Source organism: Heloderma suspectum, chromosome 3 (assembly GCF_057233095.1).
Source record: "Heloderma suspectum isolate Gila_16-S chromosome 3, 16-S_ref, whole genome shotgun sequence".
Classification (NCBI taxonomy): Eukaryota; Metazoa; Chordata; class Lepidosauria; order Squamata; family Helodermatidae; genus Heloderma; species Heloderma suspectum.
The window spans coordinates 199,432,964-199,446,102 of record NC_139460.1 but is presented as its reverse complement, the minus strand read 5'-3'; the positions used below and the strand labels follow the sequence as shown (position 1 = coordinate 199,446,102).

Sequence of the window (13,139 nt, the reverse complement as noted above, 5' to 3'; positions counted from 1 at the left end):
ACTTTGGAAATCTAGCCGTGATAGGCTACGTTAATCGTTATGTAGCCTATCACGGGTTTTGTTTTGTTTTGTTTACACTTTGTAATGGCGGCGGCGGCAGCCGGTCGGAAGACCGGCTGCCGCCCCCGCCCCCAACAAAAGGCTGACGAACTGCCTCCGGGACCTGCTGCCGGGAGGGACATTCGCCAAAGGTAAGTCCCATCCCGGGGGGGTAGCGGGGGGGTGGCAGAGAATTTCACCGCCGATTTCGGGGGGCCGAATGCGTTGGCGCTCAGCCCCCCAAAGATTCGGGGAGAAATTCTCCGCCATCCCTACGTAGCCTATCACAGGTGTGTGTGTGTTTTTTTTACTTTAGGTTTTTTTTTTGCAATGGCAGCGGCGGCAGCCGGTTGAGAGACGAAACGCCGCCGAACTGCCGCCGGGACCCGCCACCGAGAGGGACAGTCACAGGAGGTAAGTCCCGTCCCGGGGGGGCGGGGGGCCAGCGGAGAATTTCCCAACCAACTTCGGGGGGCCAAATGCGTCGGCGCTCGGCCTCCCGAAGATTCGGGGAGAAATTCTCCGCCATCCCTAGTCTTCACCTGGTGCCAGAAAGAATACAATGTAGGTGCCAGCCGAACCTCACTAGGGAGCTCATACCAGAGCCGGGGTGCCACAGCAGAAAAGGCCCTCCTCCTAGTAGCCACCCGCCTCACTTCCTTTGGCAGGGACTCACAGAGAAGGGCCTCTGAAGATGATCATAAGGTCCAGGCAGGTACATATGGGAGGAGGCACATATTAGAAACATTTCAGTGGGGAGCGGTTCCTGGGCATATGGAACTGGAAACTAGAACAAATAGGGAGCTAGTCAGGATCAGACCCCAAACTGAGATTGGCAGGCTGCTGGACAAGGTGCAGCTAGGTAAAATGCAGGAAAAAGGGAATATTAACCCAAGACTTTAAGCCAAATTCTCTGTGCACTGTCATTGTCATGTCTGGTCTAGGCCCAGAGCAGGAAGTCTCCTCCTCTGATGAAGATTCCAAGGCCGAAGACCCCATGAGACCCGCTGATTCCAGCACTCCCACAGACATGCCTCTTACCCCCAAACGGATTGCACCAGGCCCTTCAGCAATAGTGGTCTTTGAGTAATGTGAACAGAGCTCCTGATGGACTGCCCTCACTGTGGAGGCAGAGGAGGAGGCTGAGTGCCCACTCATCCCTAGAGAGGATCAGTGCCAAAACATACAAGCATAGGTGGTCTCCTGTCAGGGAAGTGTACACCTGAGGTCCCAATGAAACCAGACTCCTCAGAAGTAAAAGGGCTCCTCAGAAGTAAGAAGTCTGCTCAGAAATAGGGGACTCCTCATGAGCAGGAGGACTGGGCTAACTGTTTGCAACTGAGACTGGGTGAAGCTCTGAGTACCAGGCTATATAAGCTTTCACTTCTGGTCTACCCACAACACAGGTCCTATACTTTGTATAAACCTGTTGCTCGCTAAATCACCCATGTTTCTGACCCCTAGCTGGCAGCTTTATCTTGTTCCTGAGGCAGTGTTTTTCCCTTGGTTTTCTCCTCCATGATGGACCTTGTCTGTAGTCTTTCCTAGCTTCCCTGCTGCATTCAGGTTGGGGGCCAGGCTTGGACCAAGCTCAAAAGCATTCTGTTGCTTCCCAGATGCCAGGGCTTGAGCTTATGGCCAGATCCAGATGCCAGAATATAGCCTAATAAATTTCTCCGGATATATGTGTGCTCAAGCCTTATGGGGCATACAACATTGGCCCCTGCAACTGGCAGGTAACATGAAGTCTCTGAAAGGCAAGGGCAGAGCACCTGCTTTGCATACTAAAGGTCCCCATTCGATCCCTGGCATCTCCAGAAAAGGCTGGGAAACATTCCTGTCAGAAACCCTGGAGAGCCACTGCAAGGCACTACAGATAATACTGAACTAGATAGACTGATGGTATAAAGCAGCTTCTTGTCATCTCTGTGATTGGTTAGTCCTGTTAGAGCCTAGTCTTTTGTCCCCTCCTGATCAACAGAGTAATGCCTTCTCCTTGTTGCAATACGGGCCCTATGTTCCAGCTTCTAGCATTCACTGGAATCCTGGGCTGGGGAACACACGGTTCCCATTTACCTGGCTTGGCCCTCACATGAGGAGGATTGACTAACATAACATTCTGTAGTTTTTGTCCTTACAGACCAAAGTGAGGTTATTCTTAACTCCCATTGAGTGACCTGCCCAAGACAACCCAGAGAGTCCAATTCTCTGTCCACTGGATTACTTTGACTTTTAAAGTAATTGTGGGGTTGGGGGGGGGGCTGTGTAACTGCACACACTCTTTAAAAGCTGTGCCTCTCCACCAGCCTGACTACTGGTCACCACAGGTAATTTCAATTCTCTCTGTGAGGAAAGGTCAGTGCACCTTCCATTATGTTGTCCTCTGTAAGTGGGAGTGCTGTGATGGCAATATTGGTGCATTATTTTATAAATAGCCAACTGATTACTGTTTCATTTGAGAAATGCTACCGCTTCAAATGTCTCGGCAAGCTGTCTTATTAGAAGGCTTGATCGCCAATAGTGCTAAATCTAGACTCTGAATAAATCAAATCTCGAAAATATCCCAGGGTCAGCTTAGCCAGAACCATTGCTTGCAGGCCTCAACAGCAAGGAGGCTCATCACATGCTCCATCTTTAGATTTTCTTTACTCTGCTATGTGCCTTAGCTTTGAGTAAAGCTCGAAGTGCCATTGGCATTGGTTTTGCCTGCTAAGAGTAAGCCCCAGGCCAGCATGTATAGTCTGACTGCTCTGGAGCACAGAGTCATTAGGAAAGGAAAATTTGAACTGTACATTTCTGTTCTTGAGGTGGTCGGGGGGGGTAGTGTAGTTCTGGGAAACATCTTCTCTAGGTCGACAAGCAATCATTCTAGAACAATACTGAGGGTATTGTATTTCTATTTAAAGTATAGTAACTATTTTTAAATCTGTGTCTATATACAAACGCAAATTTTATGCACACCTGTGTCCTCTTTTGTCTTTTTCTGGCGACACATTTCCTCTTTTTTGGCAATTCCTAAGTGGCTGCCCTAAGCCCTCAAAACTAAAAACTATATATAAAAACACACCAAAAAGCATCCAGTGCTATAAGCTTATAAGCTCACCAAGAGGTGCACAAACTTGAAAACATATAGACAGATCTCTCACAAGTCTCAAAACCATCTAAGGGCACAATCCTATGCATGTTTAGACAGAGAAAAGGCCTACAACTCCCAGCATTCCCCAGCCAGCTGTCATATATTGTTCTTTCATTCTCATATGCATAAGAAGACTGCCACACCCCCAAAATGGAAAATATATGAGGTTCAAATTTTCCTCTCTTCAATAGTTCTGGGATTATGATGTCTTTAGTTCTGCAATGTGAAAACCAGTATCCCCTAGTGCCTAGGTGGATTTATATTGTCTCATTTGTTCGAAACATCCTTTTGAAGGATACCTTGAGCAAAGGCTGTATGTATCATGGAAAAATGTGTATATGAATGGTATGCTGAAAATCTTTCTGCCACTTTTGTAGGACCATTTGTTCCCTACAAAAGTGGGAGGGGTTTCGGCTCCTTTTGGGAGCCGAAACCCCTCAATGCAATTTACGGCCGTAAATTGCATAGCTTATGGCACTTGCGGCTGTAAAGCCCTTCTATGTAAATTGCAGCCTTTAATGCCACAATTACATAGAAAGAAGTGCTTTAGGGCTGCAAATTCTATAAACTATGCAATTTACGGCTGTAATTTTCTGGCGATAGGCTGATGGTGGCCACCATTAGCTGACTGCACCTTTTAGCCAGCCTGAGAGCTGTCCCATGAACTATGGTGGATACGGTAGCTAAGGGGGTGCTGGTCCGGATTCCAGACGTCGCTTTCTTGGGAATCTGGCCTCATTGGAGTCTGTAGTGGATTTCCCCAGCATCCCTATGTGCGCTCCCTTTCATGTTCAGGGTTGTGAACAGGGCATTTTCTAGTGATTTGCGAACTGAAATAAAACTCTCATATGTCCCTGCTTACTTTCATTTTTATGAGGTGGCCAATGGGTTTTTTGCAGTTTGAAAAAAGTGCGCAACAACACACAATGAAGGTGGATATGAATAATAGCACATACTATGTGATGTCATTGCTCAGATGTGGGTTTTTTCCTCTTGAAATTATAATTATCAGGTTAACTAAATGCCATCTGAACTATCTTGTTGACCTTTCTCACAAACATAGTTAAATATAAATATGATGCTACAGAGATTATAGAGAAAATAATTGCAACAAATGTAATTACATGGTGATGTAACACCACACTGGAGTCAGCATCACACAATATGCTCTATTATCCCCAGAACTTTATACATGGTATAAGGACCTCATGCATTATCACAAAACCTCATTTATGTATTTGTTTGTTTTTTACTTGACTGTGCTGAACCACGTAATCCTATTTACAGGTCCTTGTTGAAAATTGCGAATGGGCAGGAAGAAGGAAGGAGAGAGTGCAAAAGTATGGCTACCGAACCCTCATTAAAAATGCCCACGCTCTCAGACAAGAAGACATGATTATCGTTCATTGTGTGATGTTACTTAAGTTGTCGATGCAGGGCATAAACAAATGTGTAAAACTATGTCCCAAACATTTGTGAAATAAATATGTATGGGATGAGGGGGGAGAACTAAAGCACTGGTGAAAAGCTAACACCTTTGAACTATTTTTTCACTAGAAAACTGGAGAAAAATGGGAACAGTACTAGTTAAGAGAGACGTGGTGTAACATGTGAAAAGCCCCTCCAGTTTAATTATCTATACAGAGTGCTTTCATGGTTATCCCCAAATAACATCTCCAGATGACCTCTCTCGCTTATGTTCATTTCCTTGGGCATCAAGAATTATGACTGTTTAAATACTGAACTTCCCTGCTTTGAAGCCAGTAAATGTGATCTGACAAGTTACTGGAAGAATTTCACCTTGCCCATACATGCAGAAGTGGAGAAGAGCTTATTAAAGACAGGGAGAGTGACAGCGATAGTAGGATACCATGTAATACACACATGTATGGTCATAAATAAGACCAGCTATGGATATAAAACAAGCCTGCATTAAATAAGGTGAATCCAAAAACAATTCCAGAGAAGATTAGGGATGGGTAAGAGGTTCATTCAGTTCATTTTTTAAAAAATAAGAATTTACCAAAATGCGCAAATTTCTTAATAAACAGGGTGGAAAGACTTGAGATTAAATAAAATTAACTGTAGGAAAACATGAAACTGACAGACTTGTCCACCCAGATAGAGGGCTTTGAGTGCTTAGATCTTAAATCTGGGTTTGAGTAAGGATGGACGAAAGTCCCTTACCTGGTCCCGCAGCTTGCTTCGCAGTGGGGGGGAAGCACTTCAGTTCTCCCACCGAAGTTCAGGCCAGGCGGGAGGCACCCCATCCCTCGCCGCCGAAATTCAGGCCGGGGAGGAGTGCCCCGTCTCCCCGGCCATGAAATAAAAAAGTAAATGTAAAAAAAACATGCACACACACACACGTGATAGACTACGTAACGATTTACGTAGCCTATCACGGCTGACTTTGGAAAGCTAGCCACGTGATAGGCTATGTAAATCGTTATGTAGTCTATCACGTGTGTGTGTGTTTTTACATTTACTTTGTAATGGTGGCAGCGGCAGCTGGTCGGAAGACCGGCCGCCGTCCCCACCAAACCGCCGCCGAACCGCCGCCGGGACCCGCCGCTGAGAGGGACATTCGCATGAGGTAAGTCCCATCCCGGGGGGGGGCGGAGAATTTCACCGCCAATTTCGGGGGGCCAAATGCGTTGGCATTTGGCCTCCCCGAGATTCGTGGAGAAATTCTCCGCCATCCCTAGGTTCGAGTCCCCATATATTCAGCCATGTTTGTGGTGCTGAATTCAGATTGCCACCACTTTTTTTTTTCCTGAACTCTTTGCATCTTTAACACCTCTTTGCATCTTTAATGGCAGGCAAGTATGTATAGAATTTGGACGGTGCAGATGGGTAGAATGTTGAGTTCGTTTTTTATAAGAACTTATCAACATTTGCAGATTTCTTCATAAACAAAATGGACAGAACTTGGTTGTTTTTGTTTTTTGTTTTATAAATCAAATGTGGATGAAAATGAAACTGATAGATTTGTCCATTCCTAATTAAGGCACCAAATTTAATTGCGGGGCTGTGAATTCATGACATTATCAAAAAGGACATGGATAGAAGCCAGCTAAGATACACCAGAGGTTGCTAATGATTTTTTGGTTTCATTTTTTGTTTTAATCCCAGTGTTGTTGAGGGGAAATAATCCAGAAACTGCCAATGCTTTTGAAAAAGCCTTTACATTTACACAGCAATGTAGTAGATAGTTGCTGGCAAGCACTACAGTGTATGCTCTTAATTAAATTAATAAGACTAGCTGGGTGAAATGTGAGCCCAGAAATGCAAGAAGTCTGCAGCATGATGCATATATTACATTGAACAACTCCTTGACTCATGAAGATTATATGTCAATGCTGACTGAAGTCCAAATATGCTTTTTGTGGGAGAAGGCTGTTTCATACTGTTAATTGTGTACAGGGTTGTGAAAGCATGTCTAAATGCAGGAGCATAATACTTTTTATCAGGCTGAACTGAATCTCCACTGCTTAATTTTCCAGGTTGAAACTAAGTACAGTGAGAATTTCATCTGAAGAATACTTTTGAGCATGTGAATATTCACCTTTTTATGATTTTCTTTCACGCCTCCAGCATTCTCCTGGATGTGCACTTCTTTTTCAGAGTAATTTCCCCAGCCCTCTCTGCTCCTCTTGCTCCCTGTATTAGTCACATCTGTGATCCCACCCAATCAGAATTCACATGGTGAATGGGACAATGTCACAATACTATGTAGCGTTGCCCTTATTTTGGCTGTAGTCTACGTAAATCTTTACGTAGACTACAGTGACCAAATAAGGAACGTGAATGGCGGCTCCCTATGGGGGCCGCCATTAGCCGTACACGCTTTTTTTTTTTAAGTCACCCGTGATAGGCTACGTGACGATTAACGTAGCCTATCACGGCTGACTTTGCAAATCTAGTCGTGATAGGCTACGTTAATCGTTACGTAGCCTATCACAGGGGCGTTTTTTTTTTTTTTAACTTTTCTTGTAATGGTGGCGGCGGCAGCCGGTCGAAAGACCGGCTGCTGCCCCTGCCCCTGCCGAAAACCTGCCGAACCACCGCTGGGACCCGCCGCCGGGACGGACATTCGTGAAAGGTAAGTCCCATCCCAGGGGGGGGGGCGGGGGGCGGGGGGGCGGAGAATTTCTCCTGAACAACCTTCGGAGGACCGAATGCATTGGCACTCAGCCCCCCGAAGTTTTGGGGAGAAATTCTTCCCCATCCCTACACCCCACATGTGCAGCTTGCTGGAGAAGGTTAAAATAGAGATTTCCTATTAAGAGAAGAGTTCCCACTAAGATCTCACATGAAATTCTGATACAACGTTCTCTTGCAGCCAGAACTGCATCCCCTCATTCTTCCCTGTCAAATTTGATATCAAACGTTCACCAGGCAACTCAAAAAACCAGCCTTCCCTTACCTGGCACTGTCCAGATGTGCTGGACTCCAAAACATCTGGAGGGCACCAGGATAGCAAAGGCTGCTCTAAACATAATATCACGTAAATATTCACAATAATTTTTATATTGCGATTTGGCACCTCATGATATTTGACTGCAATTTGGGGGACGGGTCAGGATCCGAAGTGCATGTGCATAAAATTTTTCTGTGGTGCACTGGATGCTACCCTAGAGAGCCCTTCAAGCTTTAGGAGCAACTTTTCTTTGGGTATGGGGGTGGGCAACTGTGGTAAAGGTAGATCTGGGTGATCCATGTGCGCATCTGGTCCCTTTCAACTCTGCTTGATATTTGCCTTTGATATTTGATTTCAATCAGTTATCAGCTATGCCCTTGATATTTGCCTTTGATATTTGATTTCAAGCATTTTATAACCTTTTGCGAGAGTTAATATGAAATTTTATTTACCGTTGGACAGAACTTCATAGTCAGGGATGGCGCGGGCATCTGGTTGGGGCTCAACGCCCAGGGAGAAATCGCCAGCTTCACCCCCCCCCCCAAGATGCCAGTCCACAGCCCCCCATCACTTGCCCAACTTGGCATGTCCTGAGTTAGGCAAGTGCACCACCCCCACCCCCCACAGCGAGCCACTGTAGCAGGGCCAAGAGGGACAGAAGGAAGCTCCTCTCATCTCTTCCTCCACCCCCTGCTATAGCAGCAGTGGGGACAGTCCAGTCATTTTACTTAAGAGATTAAGTAAAGTGATTGGCCTGTCCCTGCCACTCCCATTGTAGCTGCAGCAAGGGTGGGAGGAGGAGATAAGGAGCTCCCTTCTGCCTCTCTCGACCCTGCTACAGTAGCAGCGGTGGGGACAGGCTAGTAGTTTTACATAAGTCTCTTACGCTTATGTAGAACTACCAGCCTGCTGCTGTTGCCACCACTGCTGCTGTAGCAGGGCTAAGAGAGGCAGAAGGGAGCTCCTCTGCTGTTCTCCTTCCCCCACCCCTGCTACAGCAGCAACAGCAGCAGGGACATCCCCTGCAGCCATTTGCTCCTCAATGCAAGCTGCCATATTGTGTATGGCAGTTTGCATCAAGGAGTGAGAGCAGTGGGCTCTCTTGGACTGCTTGCTGAGCCCTCTAGGGCTCGTGTAGCCCAGCTCATGGGGGCAGGTGGCAGCAGTGACTCGGCAAGCACCTCTGCAAGCCAGGCACAAGCAAGTCCGTCCATCCCTATTCATAGCTAACATACAACAGTATTTATTATTTCACTGTAATTGGTAACTGGCATGCAATGATATTTGTATTTGAAAAGGCATAAAACATATTATTTTGACAGTATTTGATGGTTAATTGACAGGCAATGATATTTAGCTATTGACCACATTTGTTAGTTGATATTCTACAGTATTTATCTCTAATGGTATTTGAAAGCTAACATATAATGGTAGGTAGGATTTTATACCAGTCCATTTCATAATTAGCATGCCGTAATATTTAGCCTTTTGACAATATTTCATAATTAACATACAATGGCATCAATAAATGGCACTATTTGAAAGCTGACATGCATTTCAACAGTAGACTATATGTGACAGGCAATGGTCAAAGTAATTGCCTCCTTTGCTAACTCAGATGCATGTTTCTCCAGAGCCTGTTCCTCTTATAAACAGGAGCTGCCACTACAAAGAAGACACATGGCCTACTCAGAAGAGCTGAACTGAACACATGGAGAGGAGGAGAGCAGAGCTGCAGTCTCTGTCCCTGTCCTCAGCATCAATATGCTCACAGGCTCTGCCCCTGAGGCCCATCCATTCAGCAGAAGCTCTGAACTGGGATCCTATGTGCAGAGGCTCCTCCAAGTGATCATGAGCCCTGATTGCACGAAACGTCCAACTGTGGGGAGGAGCCCCCACGTGTAGGTTCCCCATTCTGACCCTCCACCAAGTGCAGGGAGCACTGCCAGTAGGCAAGCGGATGCTAGGTGTGGGGCCAGTGGGAACACCCCCACTCCCCTCTCCGTGGGCTCAATTAACGCATGGAGGGCTTTTCTGAATGGGGCTACAATGGGGAGATTCTGTGTAGTCCAGCCTTGACAGAGAACCAGAACCAACACTGAAGAGGAGGGAAATTGCTAAGCCCTTCACCCACGATCAGTCCCGAAGTTTCGCATTTGCACTCCACACATACATCTGGCTCTGGCTCAGCATGTACTTGCGTTAACATCATGGTGGCTTGTTTTTTTCTGCACGACACCATGACTTATTATCTACAACTGACCAAAACCATCAATGGCTACAAAAGATGAACCTTCCAATATTTAGGCTCAGGACTACATTCTGTCAGGGTCAGGCTGGAGCTGTGGGCAGGTGTACGTGAAACCAGATCTGAAGCGGGGGGGGGGTCTTCAGCTTAGGTCTTCTTCAGCCCAGTTTTTGGAGGCTGGAAAACCTGGAACCTGAGCAGCAGGTGGCAGAAGGTACAGTCCTGCTGATCAGGCAATGGGAGAAGGCAAGGCTCCTAGTAGAGGGTCATATGCTGTGTGGGGCCCAGTCTGTGGTGTAGATACACCCTTAATTTTTAATGCTGTCCACTATTCCAGTTATCTGCATGCCTCTAAGTTCAATAAACTAGCCTTCCAAACAGTCTTTGTTTCATACATATGCCCACTTCTAACTGAATGGAGATGCAGGCCCATTTGGCCTAGGCCACTGTAGTCCTACAGTTAACAGGTGAAGAAATTAGAAAAGAAAGATAGCACAAACAAAGGAAGCTCCAACAGGAATCACAGGATGCACAATGTAACAGAACAACAGATTGTCTCTGGGCACATTTGTCCCAATAAACTTTGTAGGCATGGTAAAGGACTATTGCAAAAATTAATCACAACAAGGGAGAAACAAATACCAACTTTTTTGAAGGAAGGAGCCTGAACATTTAAGCAACATGTTCCTGTTTTGTAGAATCAAAAAGCAGCAAAGAATTGACAGGACCATTTGCCTTATGCATGCAAAGGGCTGGATGTGCCTGATCTCATCTGATCTTGGAAGCTAAGCAGGGTCAGCCTTGGTTAGTACTTGGATGGGGAACTGCCTGGGAAACAGGCTTCCTGCACTGAGCAGGGGGTTGGTCTCAGTGGTCTTGTAGGCCCCTTCCTACCCCATGATTCTATGATTCTATGTCTATTTTTCTCTTATATTAAAAAAGGAAGAGTAAAACGGCTAGCTGGAGGAATTTGTTGAAGGTGATGTTACAGGTTACAAGGGAAGCAGTGCCAGCAGAAGCTTTGTAACTCTTCTTTTGAACTTGCTATACAGTATGGTAACTTGCATATATCTCCTCTGTAGTGAGATGCATGTATTCCAAAATTACTTAGGGAGCCTGGGGGGACATAGGATTGTTGGGTTTCTGGGCTCCGAAGTCTGTAACAGGGCTCTGACACTGGAACCCAGAAACTGCGCTCCCCTCCCCCTCCCCCTTGTAGCCAGCTCGGTTCTGGTTATATCTCCATGCTTGGAAATGGAGCATGGAGACAGGAAAAGGAGGTATTCCTGAGGGCAGGAAGGGGAGGAGACTGGGGTGACAGACATATGGTACTTCCCATGGCTGTCCAGCCTTTTTCCTCCCCCCTCTGAAGTGCTGCTGCTGCTAGATGGATGAAATCACCCATCTAGCAAAAATGCAGGGCGGTTGGAGAGCAGAGGCAAAGATCGCCTCCACGCTCCAGCCGCTCTGCATTGGATAGCTGGCAGCCTCCGAATTTGGAGGCTGCCACCTATCTTCATAGGATTGTGCCCTTATTTATTTTGTCACTTCTAAAGACACAGGCCCAGTTCAAATACAAGATAAACGATGGTTTCTCATAGGGATATGTGAGGAATTTGCTCTTTTGAGGTTTCTTTTGTTTGTTTCAGATTTAGCCAATGTGTATCTTCTGGACCCAAACACAATTTGAGATCAGAAATCTGCACATTTCTGAGCTTGCAATGCCTTCCTCAAAAAGAAAAGAAGAAAAGAAGGGGGGTGAAAACATGCACATATTTGAAAAATGCACAAAGAAAAATGCATAATTTTCAAAATGCGCACAAACCCACGTTAGTCCATGGGTAAAAACATCCAAAAATGTGTATGTTTAAAGAACCGGGGCCTGAGGGTTTTTTTCCCCTTCTCCCTCCCAATCTCTTTATCCTTTGTGTTATGTCTTTGAGATTATAAGCCTGAGGGCAGGGGCTGTATTATTATTAATCTTTGTAAGCTGCTCTGGGAGACTGTTTTGGCTGAAGAACAGGTCAGAAATGTTGTAAATAAATACAAATATATTAATGAGTACATTACAAAAATGTGCATGAGTTTCCATATGAATTTTCCTTTTTAAAAAATTGCAAGCTTGTGCAGAAATGGGATGGAATGAGCTTGATCTCAAAACCTGCCACTCAGTGAGACCAAAACTGACAGTTCCACCCATCCCTAGTTTATTGTTATGTACATGAACCTTGGACTCATATACTCCTCTCTTCTCTTTCAGTACAGCTATTAGGAGGAGATCAGAACATTTAGCTCTCTATGTCATTTAGGGCACAATCCTATGGGGATAGGCGGCTACCTCCGAGCGCAGAGGCAACCACCTATCCAATGCAGGGCAGAAGAAGCATGGACGGGATTGTTCCCTCCGCACTTCCCCTGCCCTGCATTTGCAGCCAGACAGCTGATTTAAGCTGTCTAGCTGTGGGAAAGTGGAGCAGGGGAGGAGGCTGCCAGATGACACACAGGATATGTCATGCTAGCATTTCCACCTTCCCCGCCCCAGGATGCCTCCCGGAATGCCCTGTTTCGGCCACACCATGCTCCTTGTCCGAGAACGGAGCCCGGGGCCATTCTGTGCTGCCTGTGTGGCAGCACGGAAGTGGGGGAGAGATTGGTTCCCGGAACACCACATATCCAATGGCTGTCTAGCTGCTGACTAATGGCCATAGGATTGCTCCCTCCACCATTTGTTGTTGTTGCATCCAAATCCTAAACTGTGGCTAATCTTAACTATGATTAGTTGAAACAAGCCAGCTTCATCAACTATAATTTGAAGTTGGTTCATTTCAACTAACCATATTTAAGACTAACTGCAATTTGTCAGACATAACACTTAACTGTGGTTAGTCTAAAACAGAAATGAAACTTCCTAACTACTCCCCATGGCCATGCTGGAGGCACAGAGATGGGAGAGGGAGCCTGGGGGTCACTGTGGCTTGTTCCTGTAACAAACCAAGGTTTACCATTATGTTCAAACCAAGCCATAAGCCTCCATGTGTGCATCAAACCCAGAGTGTGATTTACTTCCATGTACCTGCTATGCTGATTTAGATATAGGAAATAAAAGGTTAATTTTTGTTTTCAAGGAAATACAAATAGTCATGCTCTGTTTAACTTCAACTCCCAACTGGATATATAGTGGCACAAAACAATATTTTATTCCATGTAACTATTTTCCTGCAGAAAACATGACATAATGAGGAAGTCTTGGGCTATGTGATTATACAAAAAAATGTATACGCTCATGAAATGGGCTA

General features: G+C 45.7%; 1 protein-coding gene across 1 annotated transcript in view; it reads right to left on the bottom strand.

The window, feature by feature from the left end:
- The window catches only part of NRG3 (neuregulin 3), a 1,009,392-nt gene that overhangs the window by 260,826 nt on the left and 735,427 nt on the right, over window positions 1-13,139 (bottom strand). The gene's annotated exons all lie outside the window — the stretch shown is intronic.